The sequence below is a fragment of the Talpa occidentalis genome, unplaced genomic scaffold, assembly GCF_014898055.3.
Source record: "Talpa occidentalis isolate TD23 unplaced genomic scaffold, MPIMG_talOcc4v2.1 talOcc4.2, whole genome shotgun sequence".
NCBI lineage: Eukaryota > Metazoa > Chordata > Mammalia > Eulipotyphla > Talpidae > Talpa > Talpa occidentalis.
In genome coordinates this window covers 97,054,279-97,079,494 of record NW_023602073.1, presented here as the reverse complement: position 1 = coordinate 97,079,494, position 25,216 = coordinate 97,054,279, and the positions used below count along the sequence as shown (strand labels likewise).

The following is a 25,216-nucleotide window of genomic DNA, read 5'->3' as shown; positions in this document are numbered from 1 at the left end:
TGCAAATAATAATATCTCCCATTATGCTCCTTTGTGAATCATAGAAAAAGAAATATCAGAAACCATGGAAAAGAATTGATAAAAGGAATTAAAAGTCAGTAAACCGAGGTTTAAGTTCGGACTCCTTATTAATTTCCTACCTAAATCCATTAACAAATCTATGCTCTATTATATTTGCTCATAAGACAGTCTCATAATTCCTCAAACACGCTTGCTTCACAAAGAAATAATGAAGAATAATGGAATTATATCCATTTTAAGTATTTAATGCTAAAGCGTATAGTTCTTTCTTTTGAGGCATAAAGCTTTTTAAAATATTTTATTTTTTATTTTATTTTATTTTAATATTTATTTATTTATTTATACAAGCACTGGGTACAGTCAGAAGTGCAGGAAGGTGAGAGAATTCACCAGAGCCAGAGCAGGGAACAGAACATGCAGAAGGACCAAAGTACACTGCTGAGGGGAGCAGCGGGCGGCAGGAGAGGTCTGCGCGCCATGTGGGACCCTCTTCCGGTGGCCGGGGAGCAGCCAGGGATTGAACCGGCGCTGCAGAGGCTGCGGGCAGATTCGCAACCCAGTGCTCAACCGCTGCGCCACCGAGGAGGTCCCAAAAAGTTTTTTTTATGATCATTAGGCATCTGTGGAATCCTTACTTCTACAGATGGACAAGCATAAAATCAAGAATCTCCTTTAAGGCCATATACGCTGCCATTCAAAGTCATGAAAACTCAGAGCCCTCAGCCCACAAGTGCTAGTAACATCGTCACTTCAGAGTAATCTACAGAAAATCTTTGGTTGAGAACAAAGGAAAGTTTTATAATATCAACTCACAGTATATGTTCCTAAATATAGCAATGCTATATGGGTAAAAAAGATACCGACTCAAGAGTTCAGAACATCAGACTATAATTGAAGAGTATTGATGACAAATCTTTGGACTTTCTATTTTAAATTAGATCTTTTACTACCAAATCTGTATTTATCACAATTTCAGAAAGTGAGGAAGGACGAAAAGAAGAAAGGAAGGAGACAAGGGAGAGAGGGAGGGATGGAGGGAGGGATGGAGTAGGGCAGGCTCTAAGAACTGGATGTGGAACAATTGCCATGGCAACAGAATGTGCCATAATCACCTGCTCATCACTGGAATGGGGAAGGCGTTGTTCTTTCAGCTTTGTGGTCAACAGAGCCAGTAAAGGATTTTTGAAGAAGCAATGAAAGGTACTATGACTACTCTGTTCAGCATCAACTTATCTTGTGTTAGTTATACACTATATAAAACCTTTTTCGGTGAGAAAAAGAGCTCAGAAAGTAACTCCCCAGCTGTTTTCTGCTGATAACTTAGGAGCAGGAGAAGAAAACTATTCCTGTGTCCTCCAGGAATTCCTGACTACTAACCCATGCAACATTGACTATGGAACTTAAAAAATCATTTTAGGTTCGAAAGTATTTTGAACACTTTAAGTTCTTTGTGCAAAAAGACATATCCTTTACAAAGACGCAAATTGTCATGTTCTTAGTCACAATTTGTAAAGAACAAAACCAACACAGAACTGCAAGGGAAAACAGACTTAAAGTGAATTAATGATGCATTTCCCACAAAATTAATATAACAATGAAAATCTTTAACAAGGGATACAAATTTGCTGAGATACGTGCTTGTATACATCCAGCTTATCACCAAGTAGTACTAACTATACTCAGTAAGGATGTACCTGTGTGATGACACCACAGAGTGCAATCCCATTACTATACTTAATGTTAAGAGAGAAAACTTGGGCCTGCCCTGGAGGCACAGGCAGTTGAGCGCAGCGCTGTGAAGGTGTCCTCAGCCTCTGCAAGTGCTGGTTCGATCCCAGCTGGCTGGCGAGGGTCCCACATGGCGAGCAGAACTCTCCTGTCATGCCCACTGCTTCTCTCAGCAGTGTATTTCAGTCAGTCTGCCTGATCTGTTCCCCATTCTGTCTCTGGTAAATCCTCTCACCCTTCCGCACATCTGGCCTGTACCCCGGTACTTGTATAAATAAATAAATAAATCCTTAAAAAAAGAGAGAGAGAGAGAAAATATGCTCATGACTTAAAGAACAGCTTGTGATATTTAGAAAATAACATGTCTCGGGTTTCACCTCATTTTTCATCTCCTTTCGAAACTTAAAATACATAGAAGGCCACTGTTCCAATTTTTGCAATTAGATCAAAGTTTAATAAATTTCTAGTCACCACATATAAAGCTGGTGGCAGGACAATTACTTCTTATTTCCCACCATATCTCTCACACTTTGCTTATCTGTTAGGCTGTCCATGTTCACCATCATTTTGAGGCCTATATATGTCCAAGTGTTTACCTGTTATTCTGGTTAATTGAAAAATAAGAATATTAATTAGACATTAATTATTTAATTTCATGAAGGAGCTCATGGAAACAAGCCCCCATAGTGTTATCTCTGCTTTATAGTTGCTTGTTGATTTTGATTATTACTTTGCATTGATTAGTCTTTTTCCTGGTCTTTTATTTAGGTTTTCTAAATTCCTGCTATGTGTGAGACCATCTGGTATTTTTCTTTTTCTTTCTGACTTATTTCACTAAGCATGATCCCTTCTAGCTCCATCCATGTTGCTGCAAACTGCATGTGTTTATCTTTTTTGATTGCTGAGTAATATTCTATGGTATATATGAACCACATCTTCTTGATCCAGTCATCTATTTTTGGGCATTTGGGTTGTTTCATGGAAACTTTTTTATTTGATCTAGTTTAGAGGAAATAAATTTGACTTCTAAAGAATCTACAAATATTCAGTTATGAAAACTAGTCCATTGCCCTATATGAGATATGGGTCTGCCAACATTTATAGTTAAAATGTATATTTTAAAAAATGAGACACGTTCTGATAGAAACATTATTCCAGTTTGACACAATAGCTAACAAGACTTCAGTCGAACTGTGACATTTTTTTCACAGCTGAAAGAAAATATGTTTGCATTCAAAATAGTCTCTTTGTTGTTCACAGTTGCGGCATAGACTCAGAATGCATTTTGTATTACTAGTTTTTATTCCCCAAAGTTTTTTTCCGAAGAGAAGCCAGAGTCCAGTATATAGATTTCAACTTTTGCTCATGGGTTTCTTTTGTCTGGTAATACAGAATCATAATTAAGACATAAGCAACATCCATCAAATAGACATAGCTAGAATAGGTGTTTCTTAAAGTCAAACAGTTACTGCATACAGATAAAATCGTATTTGATAAAGCATAACCTTGCCTCAGCAGTTAATCTGAGCTTTTCAAGGGTCCAAATACTTACTATAAGTTGTTTTCTATGGGAAAATATATTTATTGTTTAATTGATGTGTGTAAATATTGAAAGTTGCTAATACAGATCTGTTTTCTTAATTTATAAAATTATTGGGCCTCCCCAGTGGTGCAGCGGTTGAGCACTGGGTTGCGAAGGTGCTCGCAGCCTCTGCAGCGCCGGTTCAATCCCCGGCTGCTCCCCAGCCACTGGAAGAGGGTCCCACATGGCGCGCAGACCTCTCCTGCTGCCCGCTGCTCCCCTCAGCAGTGTACTTCGGTCCTTCTGCATGTTCTGCTCCCTGCTCTGGCTCTGGTGAATTCTCTCACCCTCCTGCGCTTCTGACTGCACCCAGTGCTTGTATAAATAAATAAATAAATCTTTAAAAAAATTTATAAAATTATTACTGGGAAATTAAATATATTAGATAATGTTTAAAATAATTTTCCTCTATTTGTAGTACATTTTAAAGAGTGTGAATTGTTATTAAGAGCCAAGAAATAAGGAATTATATAATGGTTATCAATGGAATTATTAGCAGTTTTTAAAAAAAATCAATGGATTAAAAATCCATCTACATAGACAGGCCATCAGTGGGATTAATGTGGTGGAATGTCCTGGCAAGGAATCAACAACTGGGTGAACAAAGACAGGTCCTTGGGTAGCTCAATGTCACTGCAAAGATGCTGAGATACGCAGATGTTGCTAGAATTTTGGAATTGTATGTGTTTCTATTCCAACTGGCATATAGTCTCAACTTACTGGGGGTCAGCAGAGAGGAAAATGCTTACCCACTATGGATTTTATAAAGCATAGAAGTGGGAAGACTAAAAAAGGGATTTCAAGTTTAGCTGATGTAATAGAATAAGGCGGTAGAATGATAAATGCAAAGGCAATTTTTATTTCTGACATTGATAAATCACACACATGGAAGGTTCTGTCCAGAATTACCACCATGCCTGAACCAGTGACCCATTCACTGTCTACCTATAAGAATAAAGATCACTTTCTATTCCTTTGTCTTCTTTTCCCAGCTTATCTTTCTGAAAGTTTTAAACTCTATAGAACCACTCATGTTCTACTGAATTCCCTTAATCTTTCCCAAGTCTAATTTACTCCACAAGTGGTCTAGGAAGTGCTTGGGAGCATTGGTGAAACTAATTCAGACAGTTTTCTCATTGCAGTGGGGCCAGGTCTCTGAAGGGCAAGCTCAGCTCAGTCTGGGGAGGGGCCATGAGAAACTGGTTCTCTATCTGCAGCAAGACCCCACCACAACTTCTCTTTCTATCCACCATGGTCTCCCCATGCCCTCTAGTAAGAGAAGAAGAAGATGAGAAGCAGGTAAGGGAAAGGAAAGACAGCTCTTCTCATAAGTTAGTATGTGATCCATGCCATCTATGATATCAAGTTCTTGAATAGAAGTCAAAAACCTCAGTTCTGAAGTGGAAACTTCAATTCTGCAGTAATAATGTTGCCTAGGACACTGAAGCATCTACCTTCCATTCTTTTCCATCACCCTCCCCCACTTCACCAAGAACTATTTAGCCAAACTCACTTTTCCAGCTTGTAAATCCAGTAGTAAAAACAAATGACCTTATTTTGTGAGAGAGGGAAATTAAGGAGCAGGATTCATGTTGTACCCAGCTGGTAGGGGTCACGTTTATTAGCACACTTAGGGTAGAGGGGTATTTCTCAAGGGGCATGTATAATGCTGGTCTTTTGTTCACTTACAACATGGAAACTTCAACATAACTTTAAACGTGGTGGAGAAAAGATTCAGTGGCATTTCAGAAGAGAAGCACTATTTCAGAGCGGTTAAAAGCAGGGGTTTTGAGGTTGGCTAATATAGGTTCTAATTATACTTTCTGCATTTACTGACTGTGTGTGCTTTTGAGTATGTTACCTAAATTAATCTGTTAAAGGAAAAAATGGAATCATACTCTACTGAAGGATTTCATTAAATCAACATAAAATGCTTAAACTTATTTTTGTTTACTATTGTCAATTAATGGAGATCAGGGGAAAAATAGTTCTACAGCAGGGGTTCAATAACAGTATTTTCATTGGAAATGAATGTTAAGAGAGTTATCACTAATTAGCTAGGCATTTTCTCCCAGAAATGTGTATATCCTAGCTGAGTGTATGGAGTATGGGCTTAGTCAAATCAGATCAGACCATGTAATTCAGGTCATCTGAATTTCATTGCCTGTCATGTCCAATCATGCTTCATAGTAGGGGCTGAGAGAATAGCCTGCTCCTATTGGGCAACCATGACACAGAGAACCCTGAGCTGCCAAACCTGTGCACTTGCTCTCAGAGCCTCATTCTACCTTAGACACAGATTACTTAACACACAGGGAGCTAATGCCCTGGATTTAACGTTAATACAAGATGCCGGAGTCTTTACTCCTCCACCAACTAAATGTTATATGTCCTGCCCCTTGCTCCACAATGTTTTAAAAATTTGAGTATACAGCTAAGAAAAGGAGATCAGATGAAATTTAAACCATAACCATGATCTCCAGGTGTCTATATCCACTATTAGCTTTTACATTTGCTCTTTGATGCAAGGATATAATTCCTCTCCTTTCTCTCCATCTTTGAAAGAATTATGGAGACAAAGACTAGTTCACTTCTGTCTACACCCAATTCCCTTTCCATGTGGTCTGCACAGTTCCTGGGCTGCTGACAGCCTCTGTGTACAGGCCCTGGAGTGTTTATTTGGACATCCTCTCAGGGGCCAAGAGAAAGAGCAGGGTGAACATTATATTTCTCTTGCCTGACACTCCACACCCAAATAGCAGATCTAAACTTTTCACGATAAGACTCTTTTTCCTTCAACAAGATTTTTTTTCCTACTTTTTTCCTGGAAATATTCCTATTTTGAGATGTGGAATTTGTAGGACCTTTCTCCTACCTGATCACTCTTCAAGAGTAGGAAACGCCTTCCACAAACACGCCTCCCCTCAGCTTGGAACAGAAACCCAATGACTCTGCTATACTTATTACTAGTCCTTAATGTGGTTTAAATGTTAATGAAATGAGAAATGCCATCAGCTATCTCTAAATCTAGTATTTCAGACTAGTTTTCTCAGGATTGGCAGAATTTGCCAGCTTTGTAAGACAACATAGCCAAATTTGGAAAGACCTAAGAACTCAAATTTCGAATTGTATAATGGCTAATGTATGCGAGTCCCATTGCTTGTAAATAAGCTTTAAATGAGACATATCAAGGGGTTTAGAAAGTGGAAACCATAAAATACATGTGACAAAGATTGAGGACCAGAATAGACAAAATTAAATCCCTTGTCCAGAGTTTAGCTCACTGACTGGGGAGTTCTGATATTTTAATGCCCTGGGTTCACTGAGGGTTTTTAAAAAATTTATTTGTTTATTTGTTTTGGCCAAGACAATGTTTCACTGAGAAGCTCAGCAATTAAAAGCAAAAGCTTAATTTTTCCCCATTGTAAAGGAAACATTATAATTTCTCCTCACATTTTATTTCTTTATTCTTTAATCAACCTGTTTTATATATCTCAGGCAATAAAACTACCATTGCTTTGGGAACAGTATTTTGCATTTTAATAAGCTTTCTTTTAATATATTGGTTGGGCAGTGTTATAAATAAACTCTTATTCCTAGGGGAAGGGGATCAACTACGATTGCCTGTAAAAAAGAGAAAGTAGTACACAGATAACATTTTAAAGGAGTTTATATTCGTTACTGCAAAAAGTCTACATTTGCAAATAAGAGTAATAAGCAAGACCAAAGTAAAACTAACAAACACAAGATTTCTGATTGAGATTTGTCTTGATTACATATCTCAAAACTGAAATAGCCCAGAGAGAATCCTCCCTCTAATTATCTTTAAAGGTATGAGATTCCTATTGAATTGCATAGTTCTATGGCCCTCCTATCAGATACCTTGATGGTAATGAAAAAATGGTTTTTCTATAAGTACATGAGCATTCAAAAAACCTTCTTGTAGATAATTCAAAGAAACTTGATACCTCATGTAATGTAGTTTAATGACCACTGACTTTTTCCCTTCTCTCAGAAAGTACAAAACATAGGACCCAAGTCAGGTAAAGACAACTGAGAGACTATAAATGGCCACTGTGGGCTTAGTTATTCAAAGAAGGGGAAAATAGGAGGGAATGATTATTTAGACATTCCATGGCACCAGGAGAGTCAAGTCAAGTGCAATTACTAACTGTAATAGAAATACAAGAGAGCATTCTGCTAAAACAATTCAAAGTTCGGTGAAGAACAATATGAACAACTTTCTTTGAATTTTGCTATGTTAATATGGGGCAAAGTCACCAGCTAGTGTAGAAAAATTGATTTTCACAGGACAGAGTAGGTTGTGTGCTAAAAGAACTGAATTCCTAGACTGCAGAGACAGCCAAGCCAAGCTTCTCTTTGATTGTGAGTGCAAACATGGTGGGCATGGCAGTGAACACAAAAGTGATGATTGGTACAAAACAAGAAAGAAAAGCATAGGTATTGGCTAAATTTTGGAGCATAGAAATATGAAATTATTAAAATAATAAATTAAAGGCCATACACCATATAGACAAATTTGGGTGGACAAACTACATCCCAAAAGCCAAACGCAGTCACTGCCTCTTTTATAAATAAAGTTGCATTGGAGCACAGCCATGCCTGTGTTTGTCTGTGTTGTCTATGGCTCCATTTACATTACGACAGCAGAGTCGGAGGGTTGTATGAAACCACACGGCCCCTAAAAGCTAAAATGTTTGCTATGGCACTTTTTACAGAAAAATTTGCTGACACCCCTGGACTAAATAAAAGAGAGATAAATGGCTAACATTGTCAAAAGAAGTGATGAGTTACTCCACCAAGAGCTACAAAATAAAAGAGGAAGAGATTGTTTTGTCTAACCTACAAAATATACAGACAGGAACATGTAATACATGGTAAGAAAGATCCATCCCATCAGTCTTTCCCAGATTATCAGACTGCACTCCCAGAAGTCTGAATAAGGATAATTCAGGAAGGAAAAGTAAAATTTGTTCCCAGAAAGTAAGAAGCACAAACATGTAGTTCAGCCCCTATAGTTGGCCATGCCATAGGGGGAGTAGGCACTAGACATCTGCATGAATGTAACAGATTTCTAATCCCACAGCATAATTGCAGAGTGGATTAAAATGGAACATGAGTCTGGCCTCACCCTTCTCCAATCATTTAGACACTAATACAAAAAGAAATCCTTCCCCACAAAAGTCTCAGTTCTTGCCAGTGTTAGAAGCGTAGTACTGACTCAGTTAAGCTTTCACAAAGAGGAACATCTTTCACAAACAGGAACTCCAGATTTTTCTTTCTAGAAATTTAGAACCAGAAAGTGCTAAGAGATGATCCTGCACAGAAGAGGTTTTCAATGGATACTTTTTTAATCAATAGACTTTTCAAATAAACTCATCAATTTTACTCTTATCTTTATATAGCTCTCTGGATGATCTTTGACTCTACGAGAAACGTATGTTGCCTTGTGTTTTCTTAGCCCTCTAATACAGAGGACAATGATGAGAGGCTGGCAGAGATAGGATGGAGGTAGGAAGAATAATAAGGCTTCATGATATTTGTAAACTCGTTGAGCTAAAAAATTGTTTTTGAAACAGCAGATGACCTTTAATATTCCATTTGCTAGAGCTGTATTATCATTATATTTTGACTGCAATTGTACTGGAATAACTAGAGGTTCTTTGCTATTCTCTCACCCACATTGGACGTACCAACTCATATTGCTGCTATAACAATTTCTCCTGAAATCCTACTTTTTTTTCACTACCTCCCTGAAAATATACAACAAAAAACTATGATGCCAATTAAACTAAATGTCAAAATCTCAGCTTAACATATTACAACTTGTTCTAATTGGCTCCCTCTCTTCTGCCAATTCCACATCAAGCCGTAGGCCTCTGTGCTTTGCTCAAGTCAATGAACGGCCACATCCTGAATGGAGAGGTTCATCTCTGCCTCTTATTTGTGCAAGATCTTACACACTGTCCAGTTTCTCTTCTCAGGGTCATTTTATACTCCTTCAGAACCAGTCTTAATATCAGCTTGTTTTAAGAACTTTGCCAAACTTGACAATTATCCCCTTGAAATTACCTGCTTCTTCTTTTTCCTACTTGAGTATTTACAAAACATATATTCTCATTATCTTACTCTACCAAAATAAATTACAATGTCTGAGAAGCAAGAAGCCCCTTGCAATGAACATTTATAACCCTCCACCTGTCACTGGGGCTCCAGGTAGTCTAATCACAGCCAGACCAACAGACAGGACAGCCTGCACTAGAGGTATCAATTCACCATCCTCACCTCCACTTATTATATTTTCTCTCTGTTTCTCATAGTTTTATCTATTTAGAGTTTTGTTGTGCTCTCTTGAGGTCCTAACACATTGCTGAAAATGAGACGTGGATATGAAATCATTATAATAGGGGCACTTAGGCATTTTTCTGCAGGATTTTTGATTTTAACAACTTTTTTGTGCTAGTATATGCTATTTTGTGTCATCATCCATCATGTTTGATAGTAAGGCATTGCCTCTGCCTTTTACTGATTTGCACAAGAGTCCAGTAAGATATTCTCAGTCTGATAGAGATATTCAGGGCCTTGAAATAAATAGGTTCCATCAATATTGGTGATTGCAGACTAATTCAGATGTGTTTTCCTACAATATATAACAGGCTTTGTTTGAACCGCATGTCAGATTATCCACGTTAGCGTTGATCCGCAGCAGAGACGGGCACTGGCTTCTCAAAATATCTCTTAGCTATTACCTATAAATGCTTGAAAGAATTCACAAATGCAGATACCTTGTTATGCATGCTGCTTCCCAAAACCGCCTCTGAGACACCAGATGGCACAGCGAGAGCTGTACAAGTGACAGATGATAAAGTGTATCAAGCCACATAAATTAACCTCATCATGGCCATAGTATCAGATGCCACAGGGAAAAGCAGGAGGACGGAGGAGAAACTGCACTATATTACCCACAGGGATGAATTTACAATCCATCTGGGGTCTCTCATGTGAGGATACAGGAACCCCAGATGGCCTGTGAATTTGGAACATTTGTGTATGCAGGGGTTGTTTAATCTTTCTGGAAATTAACTGACACCTTGGTCAGGAAGGATGCTTTAGCCAGCACCAAAATCATGTTTCACTCAGCTCTGAACACCTTTGAATATCATTAGAGGAAATACCTCTAGGCTTACCCCACCAGCGCACCAGGACGGCTTCCTGGCCAAAGAGTGCGTAAAGGGCCTGTTTCCTGGATGCACTTCAACCCAGAGCTAATGAGGCCACACTGTTATGGTGTTACTGCTTTACAAAGCCACCAAGGGACATCGTAGGGGGATAGTGCAACTATCCACTACTGAGTTTATAAGGGTATTAAAGTACTTATAGCAAACTGTAGAATATACAGAAATAAGCTGAAGGATCATATTTCTCAGGCTTATGAACTGGGATTTGGGCTTGTACCAGCACCACTGCTTCTAGAAGGTAAATTGCTTTCCACTGAGCAGTTCTAAAGAGAAGCAACTCCTACAAAACTGTGCTTACAGCAGGAGTATAGAATGGTTCTTAAAAATGAACTATCTGGAATGGTAAGAAAGGAGAAGTAGACAAATTAAGAAAGCATGCAGGTAAAATGATAATAAGGGCCAATTGGAGATGAGACAGAAGGAAAAGAAAGCCCACAATGTTGAATGGATGGAATCCAGAGAGCCTACATCCCAAGGTCTATTCAGAGGAAAGCAACAATTTAGTCCCTGGCAACTAGGGCCTGAGGTACTTAAGAAACTAAGTACCAGAATAATCCCTGGAATCAGAGAGGCCAGACCCAGCAGATTGCATTATCAGAGTGATAAGGGAAGAGGGATTAAATCAAACCATTGATGCCAGAAAGAGAGATGGAAATTTAGAGTACATTCCCATGACTCAAGCACACAGTAGGGCTACAATCTAGACTGAAGTGAGAGCCCAGTAGCCAGAGACTAGGTCTTCAGAGGAGGCTATTATTTCAGGTCAGAGTTGACCCTGGAGCCTTTGGCCAGGGCTGAGTTTCCAAATGTGGATTCAAGTCAACTCTGGAAAGGCTCCTTTTTCTACCAGCATTGGCTTTGATTTCCCTTCTCCTCCAAAAAACTGGTTCTTACCTTATCCTGCCATTATTAATTATCTTTGTCAAAGTAACTATGACTCCTTGAAGGTCTGAGCTAGTAAATGTAGCGTAAGTGTCTGGCATAAAGTAAACATTCAAGAAATAAATGGACGACCAAGAATTAATGTAAATATCCCAAATCAGGATCAAAACAGCAAGGCTACCTGTAGCCTAGAGAACCAGTGGAGCCATCACAGGACGCAGCACATACAGTCACATTACTGTGTCCATTGTCTGGTTTTATAAATAAAAGTTATGGAAACATAACCCTCACTTATTTACCTGAGCAATAACCACAGAGTTGATTAGCTGGGGCAGAGACCACATGGCCGACAAAGCTCAAAATATTTACTGTGTATCCCTTTCAGGGAAAAAATTTGCTGATTACTAACCTAAGGAATTTGTGAAAATACATCCACCTATCCCTCCCCCTAACCCAGATATTCTGATTTAAGAGTGGGGACCAGGCTAGAGTGTGTGTGTTTTCAAGTGAACATAATTTTTAAACTATATTAAAAAATTCTGATATGCAGAATTCACACATGAAAAATATCCAAGGCCGGGCTGGAGCCACTTTGAGTAATGTCAGAAGTTGAAATAAAGTAGGATCTGTCTGGGGACATAGAGGCTCTTCCCTACTGACCTCACCACCATGCTAACCTTCGAACAAGAGTTATTCCATGTGAAAATGCAGATTTATTTTCCTTGGGGGCAATGTACATGAAATCATTCATATTTAGTTGAAAATACCTTTTACAAAAATAAACTTCATCATTCCAGAGGGCTAAGGGAGACTTTAAGATATCAGAAGTGATTATAGGAAGTGGATTCAGATGGAAGCTGAATGTGAGGAGCTGCTGGAGGGCTGCTTAGTCAGTAATAAGTATGGCGAGGCCCTGGTGGCAAGTAGGTAGAGGAAGCCAGTGGGAAGTCAGAATTTTCCAACAGCATGGATTGCCCAGAGGCACCCTGCAGTGTTAAGCAGTTGCTACATGACTGCTGTTAATCTAATCCATGAGAAAGTCTCTTTGGCCTTGCCCCCAAAATGTAGCTCAAGTCTATCTTCTCTCCACCTACATTGAGGCATCTCCATCTGCAGCTGTGCCTAGGTTCCAGGTCATCATCATCTCTCTGAAAAGTTTGAGGTGTCATTTTCCCCTGATTTTTCCTAGATGCACTAAACTCCTTAGAGGTCTCCCTGCATGTTCCCTTTCTACCATCAATTCATTGCCCACCCTGCAGCCTGGGTGATTTTTCTAAACATAATTCATGTTGTGTTACTATTTGTTAATATCTCCATGTGATATCCCAATATGTTTAGAATAAAATTCAAATGCCTCATCCTGGCTGCTGAAGTCTAGTATCGCCAGAGGCCCTCCAGCTAATTTGATATGGAGTTCTATTTAGATGTTAAAAAAAAAAAAAAAAAAAAAACAACTGATACAGGGCCGACAGAAACTTTTCTCTGCTTGCTGACATGTGACTCATTTCTGGCACCTGCACCCACATCCCTTCCCTCCTCTCTGTGCCTGTCCCTGACCCAATACTGGCTGCAGCCCCAGATCCTCTCCAATCTGCTCAGCTACTAGTGTGAAATAGGCCATACACGACCACGGTGTCAGAGATGAGACAGAAAGAGAGAGAATGAGAAACACAGAAAAAAAAAAACATGTCTTTGCGTGAGTAAGAGCAGAAGTTGTTAGTGAAGCAGGGCCCCCAGATGGAGATTTTAATTGCTGTGCAAAGGACAGATCTCAGTGTGTGTATACCGCCATGCTTTTCTTCTGTCTACATGGATATGTCCCCTTAACAGCAAAGTTTATATATCCACCCATCAATTTGATGGCTATAGTATCAAGGAGAGAGCCTTGCGAGACTGGCCACATGAATCAGCCTGTCCCAAAGCTTGACTTGAGGGAGGCCAGTGACTATCATGTGTCCCCTCGCAAGCTCTCTACCCTGCAGGAGAGGTGCACAGTGGGCAAATCCTCCTAACCAGATTCCTTCTTGGGATATTAGGCTATACAGCTCAGAGGGGCATTCACAAGGAAGTAGAAGATGAAAGCAGAAAGACCATAGAGAAGGAGCCTGTGTCATGGGAAAGCAAAGCCAGAGAAGCAAAGGGAGGTATCAGACATCCAATTAACAGATGCACAAAGCTGCTGAGGGATTCTGCACAAGACTACAGGTCTCCAGAAGGCCTGTTGTTAGAAGGCTTTGCACATTTCCTTACTTCCCTGCAATACTCAAACATCTCCTGGGTGACTGAGGTCATACAATGGTGTCTCTGTTCCTTGAAAGATCCCATCCAAGGTAGCATTTCCCAAATTCACCTCTGATTTCTTAAACATTTCACATGAATTTTCTGCAAGAGGTCTAGCTTACGTCATAGGTATTTCTTTTTCCTATTTCCTTGATGAGAAAAATAGGTCAGAAAATAACTATGTAAATTTTTCATCATAAATAAATTATAAGCAAACAAAGACATCCAAGTCCACATCGATTATGCTTTGCAGTTTCACTGATGTTTACCATAATATTTTCATCTATTTTAAGTCAATAAATCCTGTGTAGATACTACTATTAATAGACACATATCCCAAAAATGAAATGGGACAGATTAAGACTTTCAACTTAAAGTTAGCTTCTAGTTTCCGTTATACTTTTTTGTTTCACAATCTAGGGATCAAATTAGGTCACTCCTTGTCTTAGTCTGTTTAGGCTATTATAACGAAATGCCATGACTAGGTGAATTAAGTAGCAAAACTTTTTTTCCAAAGTGCTGGAAGCTGGAATTTCAAGATCAAGGTGTCAATAGGATGGCTGACTGGGAGAGCTCTTCTCTGCTGTCACAATTGGACACCTTCTTGTCATGAGTACACATGAGGGAGGGAGGAGGAGAGAGCATGCGTGAGAGAATGATCTGGTGTCCCCTCTTTTAAGGATACCCACTCTATTTGATCAGGGTTCCGACCTTATGACTTCATTTAAACTTACTTCCTTGGAGGGCCCATCTCCAAATATAGCCAAACTGAGGGTCAGGATTTTAACACATGGATGTGGTAGGGACACACACATTCAGTCCATAACACCCACTGTGAAAATGGAAGGACAGTACCTTTTATAAATGCACTTTCTATCTTAACAGTTTTGTGAAAACAATAACTATAAAAGGACAGATTAGAGTGAATTTTCAGTGAGTGCTCCATCGTTAGTACTTTATAAGGCACTAATTTATATAAATCAGAGCTCCACCAAAATCAAAATAGATTTCCATCCTGAGATCGCCGTAGCATCAGCATAATGAAGCTGCTTCTTGGGGTAACCTGGACTAGGATGTCTGTTCTAAGAAAAAAAGAATCACAGCCAGTGCTTTCCTTCCTTTTCTCCTGAGAGCTCCCAAACTTGCTGCCTTTACTCAGCTGGACATTTTGTTAAATGCCAAGATTATGTTAGGAGATTTTATGTAAATTCTAGAAATTTCATCACAGATTTTATGTACTAAGTCCTATTTTGGCTGGTGCCTAGAGTTCTGTGTCTTCATGCTCACAGAGAAAATCTTGGATGCCTATTTACTCAAACAGAGAAAGACAAAATGCTTTTTATTTCTTTCAGAATAGAACAGGATTGTACCATTCATTTCCAAATGCTTCTTTCCTTTCCAGTTCGAATAAGGTACATTTATCTTATTTCCTTTATGTTTCTTATTCTCTTTTCAAGTTCAAAATATAGGCAAATAAGAACCATGGGAACTTAGGTGCTTTGTTTGATGTAAATTCATAACTAAACTCCAACTCTCTCACAGAGACAACTGGCAATATCCATTATCTGAGACTCTGGTAAAATAACCTTAAGCCTGTCATCTGTACACAGCCCTTCCCCATCTGCCTGTCCCATATATAGTTTTCTGGCAAATGATCACATACTCTAAATTAAATTTGAACTTTGCCATTTATGGCTGCTTCTCATTTTCTCTCCTATTCTGATTCCTAAGTTGCTCTGTTGATAAACCTTAATTCTTTTGCAAAACTGCGCTATCCTGATACAATCTCTTATTCGTTATTTATCAGAATAACCTATGACATTATGGGGGATCTTGCTATACTTTGAGGTTATAAGAAATCCATTAGATTCCTATGTCAGTCACAATACAGAGAAGTAGCTCTTTGTGGTTCAAAGAACTTTCATGTTCAACAACATGTACTTTCCCAACAACTTGGTAGCGTAATCCCCATTACAGGGAAATCAAGAAAACAAATCTGGGCCAGTTGACTTGCGAGTGTCATAGCTATTAAGGATCAAAGTCTCATTTAAGGCAAATTTTCTTTGCTATAGCCAGAGCTCATTTCATTAAACTATAGCTGTTGCTATTTAAAATTCAAAAGGAAAAAAAATCACCAATTTTCTTAGAGAATTGTAAAATAATTATACAATATATGCCTAGACAATTAGCAGGCATTTCTGCTCTGCCACCCACTTTTACGGGAAAGAATCATAGATAGGCCTCTTCCTCTACCAGGTCCTTTTAATTACAAGCATCAGAGACAACTCAAGTTCCTCCAGCAGCAGCAATTTATTTTCTGGATAACCACACATAGATAAAGCTGACTTTCAGGTTACAGAAAAAGCACACACTGGAGTGTGTTTCTGGATATGGGTACTGTAGCTACAGGAAACCTTGAGCCTTCCCTCTAACCTTACCCTGCTTGCCTTCTCATTGATAAAACTGACATCTCTTCTCTGTACTTCATGTATGTTTTATATCTCATATGTTTTCATGACTCATATTTTTTACTCTTTTTGGGCTTGGCTGTTCTAATACCCCCAAGATGCCAACGTCCTAATCCCCAGAACCTTAATTGTTACTTTACCTGGCAAATAACACTTTGCATGTGTAATTAGGTTAAGGATCTTGAGATAGGGAGATTACCCTGGGTTATCCAGGTGGGTCCCATATAATCACAGAGAACTTTATAAGGGGGAGGCAGGAGACCAGGAAAATAGGTAGTGACCTGACAACAGAAGCAGAGAGAGACTGAAAGACATGACCGTGCTGGCTTTAAAGATGGAGAAAAAGGCAATGAACCAAGGATGTGGAATATAGAGCTCTGGATCCTGGAAAAGTCAAGGAAACAGGTTCTCCCCTAAAGACTTCCAAGGGGTGCAGTTCTGCAGTCACCCTAGTTTGGCCCCAGCGAAGTCCATTTTGGACTTCTTCAAACCACATGAGAGTGAATTTGTGTTGTTTTAAGCCACCAAATTTGTTATAATTTGTTATTGCAACAACAGAACACTAATACACTCAGCAGTTTCACTTGTCCGTACAAAGACAGTTTAGCCTCAACTGTCACCACTCATGGGCTCCTTGCCTTGGCATTCCTTGGTTTAAATTGGCAGGAATCTTGTACCCAATTTAGCTTATTGTGTATGTAACGGGTGTGTGACAGGTAACAGCAGAGGTGGCTGGTCAGCGTGAGAATTCAGCTGAGTATCAGCTGCTGCTGACATGAGGCCATGTGATATAACACATGACTGCTGGAATAACTCCCTGTCAGGGGCTGGGGCTAGAGAATGGTCCTGCAGAAGGGGAGAGACAGGGCAGTGCATTTCTATCCCGTGAGCCCACAGTTTCAGAATAAGCTTCCAGTCCAGAGTTGGAGTCCTTGGCAGTGTCAGCTCTGAGGGCAAGCTAAGGGTGTCAGCGCTCAGAGGACTGGCCTGATGGGGCTTCTGAAATGAAGCTGCCACAGGAGACCCTCCTCCAGTCTGAATATTCACCCAGATGGATACAAGAAAGCTGGAGGTGTTCAAAATGCAGCCCCTGCCAGGGAGCAAAACTGCCTCACTGATTCATTTCTCTAGAGAGAGATCTGACTTATTTCACAAAAAAGTAATTACTGTCTTATTTTTATTATCAAAATATTTAGAGCAAAAGAAAATGTTTGAAAGGTCACAGGAGAGCCATTTTCTAAACTGAAAAGAAGAGACAGGTTTTTTCCCTGCTTCTCTTTTGTCATTCATGATTATACTAAAAATATTTCCTTTTGTGGTAATATTTACAACACACAATTGGTCAATCTGCATGATGGGAAAGCAGAATGTGTTGATTATAGAAGTCTTTATTTCTAGTCCTTTAACAGTTATTCTATTATTTCCATTTGAGTAACTAATAAAGTTAGTACAAACAAATGATCACCATTTGCTCATTTATTAGTATTATATTCTTTAGGAAGACAACTCCCTAAAGGATAGGATAGCAAATAATTTAACTTAATGGAAGATATGTATTCCCAATAAACTCTTTTTTCTATGATTTTAAGGAAATGTATTTTAAAATTACATCTGAGTAAAATTCCAATGGGACAATCAAGTAAACATAAAATCAGACAATTTAAAAACAAACATATTTCTGGAAAAATGCCTAATCAGAACAAAATATCAAGAATATATTTACATATATTGTGTTTAAAACATATCTAATATTACACATTCAGATATTTATTGTTATGTTGTAATAGTTCTACATAAGTGTATATTTCTGTATATCTGTAAAATAATCTTACATTTTGATTTAAATCATAGTATCCACAAATAAATATTAAGTGTAATAAATCTGACATTTGTCTAATGTTTGAGCTTAAACTATAAATTTAAAAATGCATACTTTTACATTTTAGAAATCGAGGTGTTGAATTTCTTACATGTGTTAGGGTAATACAGTAGGGTGATGAACAGAAATCAAAACTTATTCACAAATTGCAACCTTTGAGACCTTTTCAAATTTTTTTCTCGTTTTTTTTTTTCTATAGCTTCTTACTAATAACCATTTAAGTTTCAACTCTCATCACTATTCCCTATGACCTTAGATCTGTGATGGCTAATGATCCTTAGAAGTGTAAAAACCCTAAATGAGGGCTCTTGGAAAGAAAAGATGCAATGGGCTGTAATAGTCAATTCCTGGATAAAAGGAAAAATAAAAGAAAGAGTCAATGTAACTTGATTACAGATTCTGTAATATTTTGGAAGTGTGGGGTGAGACATAGATTTAAATAATGTTTTCTTTATTACTTTTGAGTGATCAGGTTTTTTTTCTGACTTCTTAAAGATTTATCTTCTCACTGTGTTCTTTTTAGTAACCTTGATTTACATTCTCTGAATACACAGAAGCTAGTTAGAGATGACCCAGGAATATAATGTCAGCCAAGAGAAACCAAAAATCTGCATATTGAGAATTAATTGTTCCCATAGTCACAGAATAGATATGACAGCCTAACTCATTTGTACCATATTTCAGTTTCCCCAATGACATTCCTATGGATACATATTTATAAATACATTCTATTTATGGCAGTTGTGAAGATAACAACTTAATGTCAAATATAACAATATGCAGCTCACATAAACATTACTTCCATTTCAACTAATAATCGACTTCTTGCCCCAAAGCAAGCTGTTTATTCATTTTTAGTTATATCCCCTCCAGTGATTTTTACCCAGTTTTTTTTTAATGTCCCTAACTGCTAAGATTTTATTTAACATCATTTTTTGGTAATTTATATAATGAAAAAAATAGAGTATATGTACTGAATGTGGTTTTTCAAAAGACATAACTCACCCCTTCTCTCTCTCTCTCTCTCTCTCTCTCTCTCTCTCTTTCTCTTTCTCTCTCCTTTCCCCCCCTCTCCTAGCTCCAGGGATCAAAGTCCCTCCATGTTGTGCATCATCATTTAAAGGGAGGTTGCTATTAATGAACAAAAATTGCTGACATCTGAAAAAGGTATTGCATTATGCACAATCTTGAAGAAAGAACACTGCAGTGCCTTTGAGATACATAAAATACTTTTCCATGATTTCAAAATTAAGAAAAAGTATTCAGTAAAAAGAAGAAAGATGACCTATTCATAAAAGTCATTGCATAAAATATGAAGAATGATTACAATGGTGATGAATTTGAAATAAGCATCCTGAAGAAGAAGGTTTATAAACCATTTGCAGAAAGGCTACCCAGGAGTGGTCACTTGGTTAAGATAAAAAGACAGAAAATCTATTCATCAAATATTTTTATTTAGAAACACAGTACCTAGATTACTAATGTTTAGAAGCTGTTATATAGGAAAAAAGATGTTAAGCCAGATCATTAAAAATAAAAAAAAAAATCAAATGAATATACCTCTATATTGACTTTGTGGTGAGAGGGAAAAGACAAAAAAAAGGTAAGTGGTATCTCTAATAGCAAAGGAAAATAAATAATTTGATTTTCTATAAAGTATTCTAAAGTTTATAAATTACTAGAATGGAAAAGAAAATATGTCCCTTACAAGTGTTTTGGGGCATTATCCTTCTGATCTCTAAACATTCAAAGGCTGTCACCCCAAGTTCATTCAAAAAGTCATATTAGTATGAAATTCTATTGTTCTGAGTCTGTGAAACATCATTACTATGAATGTTTATTACAATAAATACTTTAGCATAAGAATTCTCACAGAAAAAATCATTCCCATATGTGAAGAAAGGATCCTTAGTAATTGTCTTAGGGAATAAGTTTTCAATAATTCCTCTAGAAATGTAGAAAATGTCTTTCAGCTTCCATCTTTATAAATGTCAATCTTTAAAGAAAAATATATAATTGTATAATATTTATATTATAGTTCAAGAGGAATGATTTAATTTAACTCTGGAATCTTTAAAATTTCTAACAATTTGACAACATTTCACTTACCTATCCTTCATCCTCCCTCAGTTCAAGGGCTGCCCTAACTATTAAAACCATTGACTTTCCACCACACACAAGATAATCTCCATGAGAAAAAAAGGTGGGAAGTGTCTGTGCAAGACACTCCATTTTATCTCCTACAAAGTAAAAATTGTTTTCACACAGTAAATGACCAAAGAAAGCACATTTGCACACTGAAAATGTGGTCATCATTAGAAAATGTTGCTATAACAAGACAAATGACAGTCCTAGAAATACATTAGATTCTCATCTGTACACCACTTAGAGCAAAATTTAAATCTCACTCTTTTTTTTTTTTTTTTAACCATGAAGTAAGACCAGAGCTTTTATTTCAGTCCCACAATTTACAATACTCAACAGTATGTCTTCAGCTTGGAGAGCCACAGATCCTTGAAAGAAGAATTAGTCTAAGGAAAATCTTAAATTTGGAGAAAATTATAAAGGGGTCTTACACAGGGGACTCTGAAGAATAGAGAACAGACTTCAGGAGCCCCTAAGGAAGAATACAGTCTAGTGGCTGTTTTACCTCCTTAGTATGCTAAATAACAACCAGGATCTGGGTCCTCCCTGGTAGCGCAAGGGGTTAAGTCTCAGCATATAAAAGGTTAAGTCTCAGCACTATGAAGCTATAGTCAGCCACTGCAGTATGAGTTCAATCTCAGGTCAGGGAGCTAACCCACATGGTGCAGCAGACCTCTCCTGTCTCACCCACTGCTCCCCTCAGCAGTGTATTTCAGTAGATCTGCCGGTTCGGTTCTGTACCCCACTCTGTCTCTGGTGAATCCTCTCATCCCCTGCACCTCTGGCCCCCACCCCAGTTCTGTATTCATAAATAAATAAAAAGAAATCTTAAAAAAATAACCAGGATAAGATTTTGGAATATCAGATATTTGGGGTGTCAGGTATTTTCCCCCTCAGGGCCAGAGAACTTCCTGCCTCAGAAGTGTTCTGAGGGACTAGCACTATGCTCAGACTCCGGGTGGAACAGAAGAAGGTCCGAAGGTGAGCCGTCTGCTCAGATGGGAATAAATGGTACCTGTGCAAATGATGCTGAAACCAGGATAAGACAAAAACAAGTAACAACTGCAAATTCAAACTGGAGAAGGTGGAAGGTTCTGTGCAAATCTCATTTAACCCATTGTTTGGTTGTGACTCTCCCATCTGATCCAATGGTTCACAGATGGGCTCCAGAGAGAATATCATCAAGCTTTTGGATGTGTGAGGGCCATCACCATGACACCTTGGAGACACTGAGAATATAAACCAGCTCAAGGGCACAGTGTCACCAGTCATCAATTGTGCATGCATATATTGTGAAAAAAAAAAAAACCCTTAAAGTTCTAAATATTTTAAATCATTGTGACTTCAAAGTTCATTCTTCTTTCATGTAATAATAAGAATCAGACACTTAAAGTTTCACAAGTGTAACATTAGTTTGTTCTTTCTGAATGGTTACCAGGCCATTTGAGTTTTAGTTTCCTAAATCTCTTCTTTCCCAATTATTTTCAGCTTGAAAAATCCTTCACTAATGATCTGGCTACATGTTTTTGTCTGCCGTCATCAATTAGTATTGGAAACTTAGAATTAAAAAAATACATATCAAGAAATCCCTAGATGTTTATCATATGTAAAGGAAAGAGATAAATAAGTGCCAGACAGCAATTCTTCAACAGTTGGAATAAGTTTTAATTGTGAGGTAGTTGGATAATTAAATACTAACAGACCGTAGGAGTAAATTGGCAGGCTTATAAAAAGAGCCAAATAGCACATAGTACACAATAAAGGAAGACCCTGTAGCATTCAGAAAATAAAGGGGGTAAATCCCATGGGAAAGACTTTATCCAAGTAGACTAAAAGAGAAAAGAAGGAATATGAATTATCTTTTGCTTGTCATCTTCCATTTCCCTATGAAATACTCTCTCTATATAAAGAATACAAAAAAGATCCTGTGAGGGACATTGTTGGCATATTTCATTCTGTAGCAACAAAGAAAGGAGAAATTTTCACTCTTTTTAATTATCTTTATCTACATTTATATATTCCTATTATTATGGACTAGAAACCTCGATGGTGGCCCTCTACCAGCTTTTTCTCTTGGTTGATATAAATCAGTTCTACTTCATTAATATTCTTTTACTTTAGATTTAGCTCAATTGTGTGAGCATATTTGAAACAGAAGAGGGAAAAATTCTACTTTCTTCCATAATGAATTTAATAAACTTATAGCTATGGGTGGGCCTCTTAAGTCTAGTCAAACTATGATGAAACCATTTAAGTACAACATTTCAAAGGGTCTTCCCAGCATAGCTCCTAATGCTGCTGAAACAGACTCTTTTTGTCTACTACAGTAAGTATGCCTGAAGCAGGTTACCTGAATGAAGCACAGGGCAATCATCAGTTATTGCTCTTTCATTGACTCCTCCTAAACCCACCTCCTGGGCCTCCCCGGTGGCGCAGCGGTTGAGCGCTGGGTTGCGAAGCTGCCCGCAGCCTCTGCAGCGCTGGTTCAATCCCCGGCTGCTCCCCGGCCACTGGAGGCGGGTCCCACATGGCGCGCAGACCTCTCCTGCCGCCCGCTGCTCCCCTCAGCAGTGTCCTTCGGTCCTTCTGCCTGCTCTGCTCCCCGCTCTGGCTCTGGTGAATTCTCTCACCCTCCCGCGCTTCTGACTGTACCCAGTGCATGTATAAACAAAACAAACAAACAAATAAATAAATAAAAAACATGCCTCTATAAAAAAAAAAAAATAAACCCACCTCCTTTCCCAAACAGGTGCACGCTCACTCTCCCCCCCACACACACACACGTGCACACACACACACAATCTTCACCCCCTGGATTCTAGCTAAAATTCAAATATGTTGGCTAATATAGATACCCCAATCAGTCTCATAAATAATAGCTTCTACTAGGTATAGAAACAAATTGCCCAATGTCTCTTTTCCCACAGTTCCATAACATTAAGGATAATTTCTAGTGCTTCTCAGGAGATCAATAACCACAAACTTACTCTTTTGCCTTACAGGACATTTTGAAAATATGTTGACCAGATAAACAGCAAAGGATTTAGGGGGAGCAATAGACTGGGATCACCAAATGGAGAAATAAAATGGAGCGTTCTCATTTAACCAGAGGACATCTGAAATAATGAGAGGAAAGTGTCCATGATAAGCAGAGGAACATGTTGGAATATTTAACAGAAATAGACATTTTAGAAAGAGACAGTATAAAAGAAACCAGGAAGAAGGAGCATATGGAAACCACAATATTGCTTGGGATTGAATTCAGGAAAAAACAAATGCCAAAGAGAATGAGTCTATTCTCCATATATACTCAGCTCTGTTCAGTTTTCTGTTTGGGACTTAATGTTGACAACTCACAGGCAAAATGCTTTCTCTAGAGGAATTTTTCTCTACCAGTTAGAAAGTGATGTGAGAGTTGCAATTGTGAGAGCAAATAATCCCCAGATCTGTGGACCCACATTCCTATGCCTCCTGCAGAATTTGAAAAGAATTCCAAAAGAATACATAAGTATAAAACCTCCCCCCTTCCAATAAAAACAAACTTAAGGCTTTTGTGATTAGCCTTTCCTTTATTACTCCTGAAGAAAAATAATAAGTCAATAAGTAAGAGGAAATATTCATAACAGATACTCAGTTCTTCCTAAGCAATGGAACAATTAATAAGTAAAACCAGCAGTTAGCACTTACTGAGTTCTTTCAATGTACCAGTACTTTCCGTGGACAATTAGTTTAATGCTCACAACAACCCTATGTGGAAGACATCAGTTAGGAGTTAGCACACAGAACCCACGTTGTGCATCTAAACAGAAAGCTTTTAATAAGAGGAATTGCTAACTATTATTAATGAACTATTATTGAAGAACTAAAAACATAGACAGGGAAGTAATAACTGCCAGAAGCAGCTACCACCACTAAGGTTAGGGCAATAGATAAAGAACTGGTAAGTATCAAAATTTAGAGACTGGAAGGAGGATCCTCGATGAGATAAAACTGAGACTTCTTAGGAGGACATGCTTGGCTAGTGCTTGTGTTTCTGATAAAGCTCAATGAGATTGTTTCTGCCTTACTGGAAAAACATTATAGATACAGATGTTATAGATATAATCAAATATAAATATATATAAGCATATGCTTATATAAATATTTGTAAGTACAATATGAATATTGTGCTAGATGATAAAGACAGAAAGACACGGCTTCTTCTTCCAATGACCTTATAACCTGACAGAAAAGACAGCTTGTAGCAAGAGTTTATGAAATAGGGCCTCCCCTGGTGGCGCAGCGGTTGAGTGCTGGGCTGCGAGGCTGCCCACAGCCTCTGCAGCGCCGGTTCGTTCCCAGGCCGCCGGCGAGGGTCCCTCAAAAAACAAAACAAACAAACAAACAAACAAAAAAAGAGATTATGAAATAAAGAGATGAGAAGAAGAGGCTGTGGACCTGCCTATTGTTTGTTAGGAGGGCTACCAGTTGCCAGGCCAGAATTGGGTGGTACAGTTTTGTGTGAGGGAAATTTTTGTAGGGGACTTGTGAGTTGAGTTTTGAAGAAAAATTAAATGAAGAATGAAATGAATGAAGAAAGAAATGAATAGCACAGAATATGATTTGGGCTGGGAAAATGCGGCATAAGGGTGTTACAAGTGATTAGAGTTTTAATATATTACTTGCATCCCTATTATTGTCAGAAAAGACACATTGAAAAAGGGAACATAGTACCCTGGAACCTACAGGTAGTCCAGGATTGCCAGAGTAAAATGACAGGCTGGGGAAGGAGGAAGCATGGCAGCAGAAGGGGATAGGTATAAAAGTTCATGGAGCTAAAGAGTGGAGCTAAAGAGTTCAAGCTCTCTTCTCGAAGTGCATTGACACAATGGATTGCTGGTTAGTAATGAGGAGAGGTAAGCTACTAAAACATAATGCAATATGAATGAACCTGAAAAAAAATCACACTAATTAAAAGAGCCCAGTATATATT

At 38.3% G+C, this 25,216-nt stretch overlaps 1 long non-coding RNA gene across 1 annotated transcript; it reads left to right on the top strand.

The window, feature by feature from the left end:
- Positions 1-1,129: 1,129 nt before the first annotated feature.
- Positions 1,130-24,248, top strand: LOC119252702 (uncharacterized). Its single transcript, XR_005126893.2, has 3 exons — positions 1,130-1,221; positions 19,178-19,266; positions 23,247-24,248. It is a non-coding gene; the product is annotated as an uncharacterized LOC119252702 (long non-coding RNA).
- Positions 24,249-25,216: the final 968 nt, after the last annotated feature.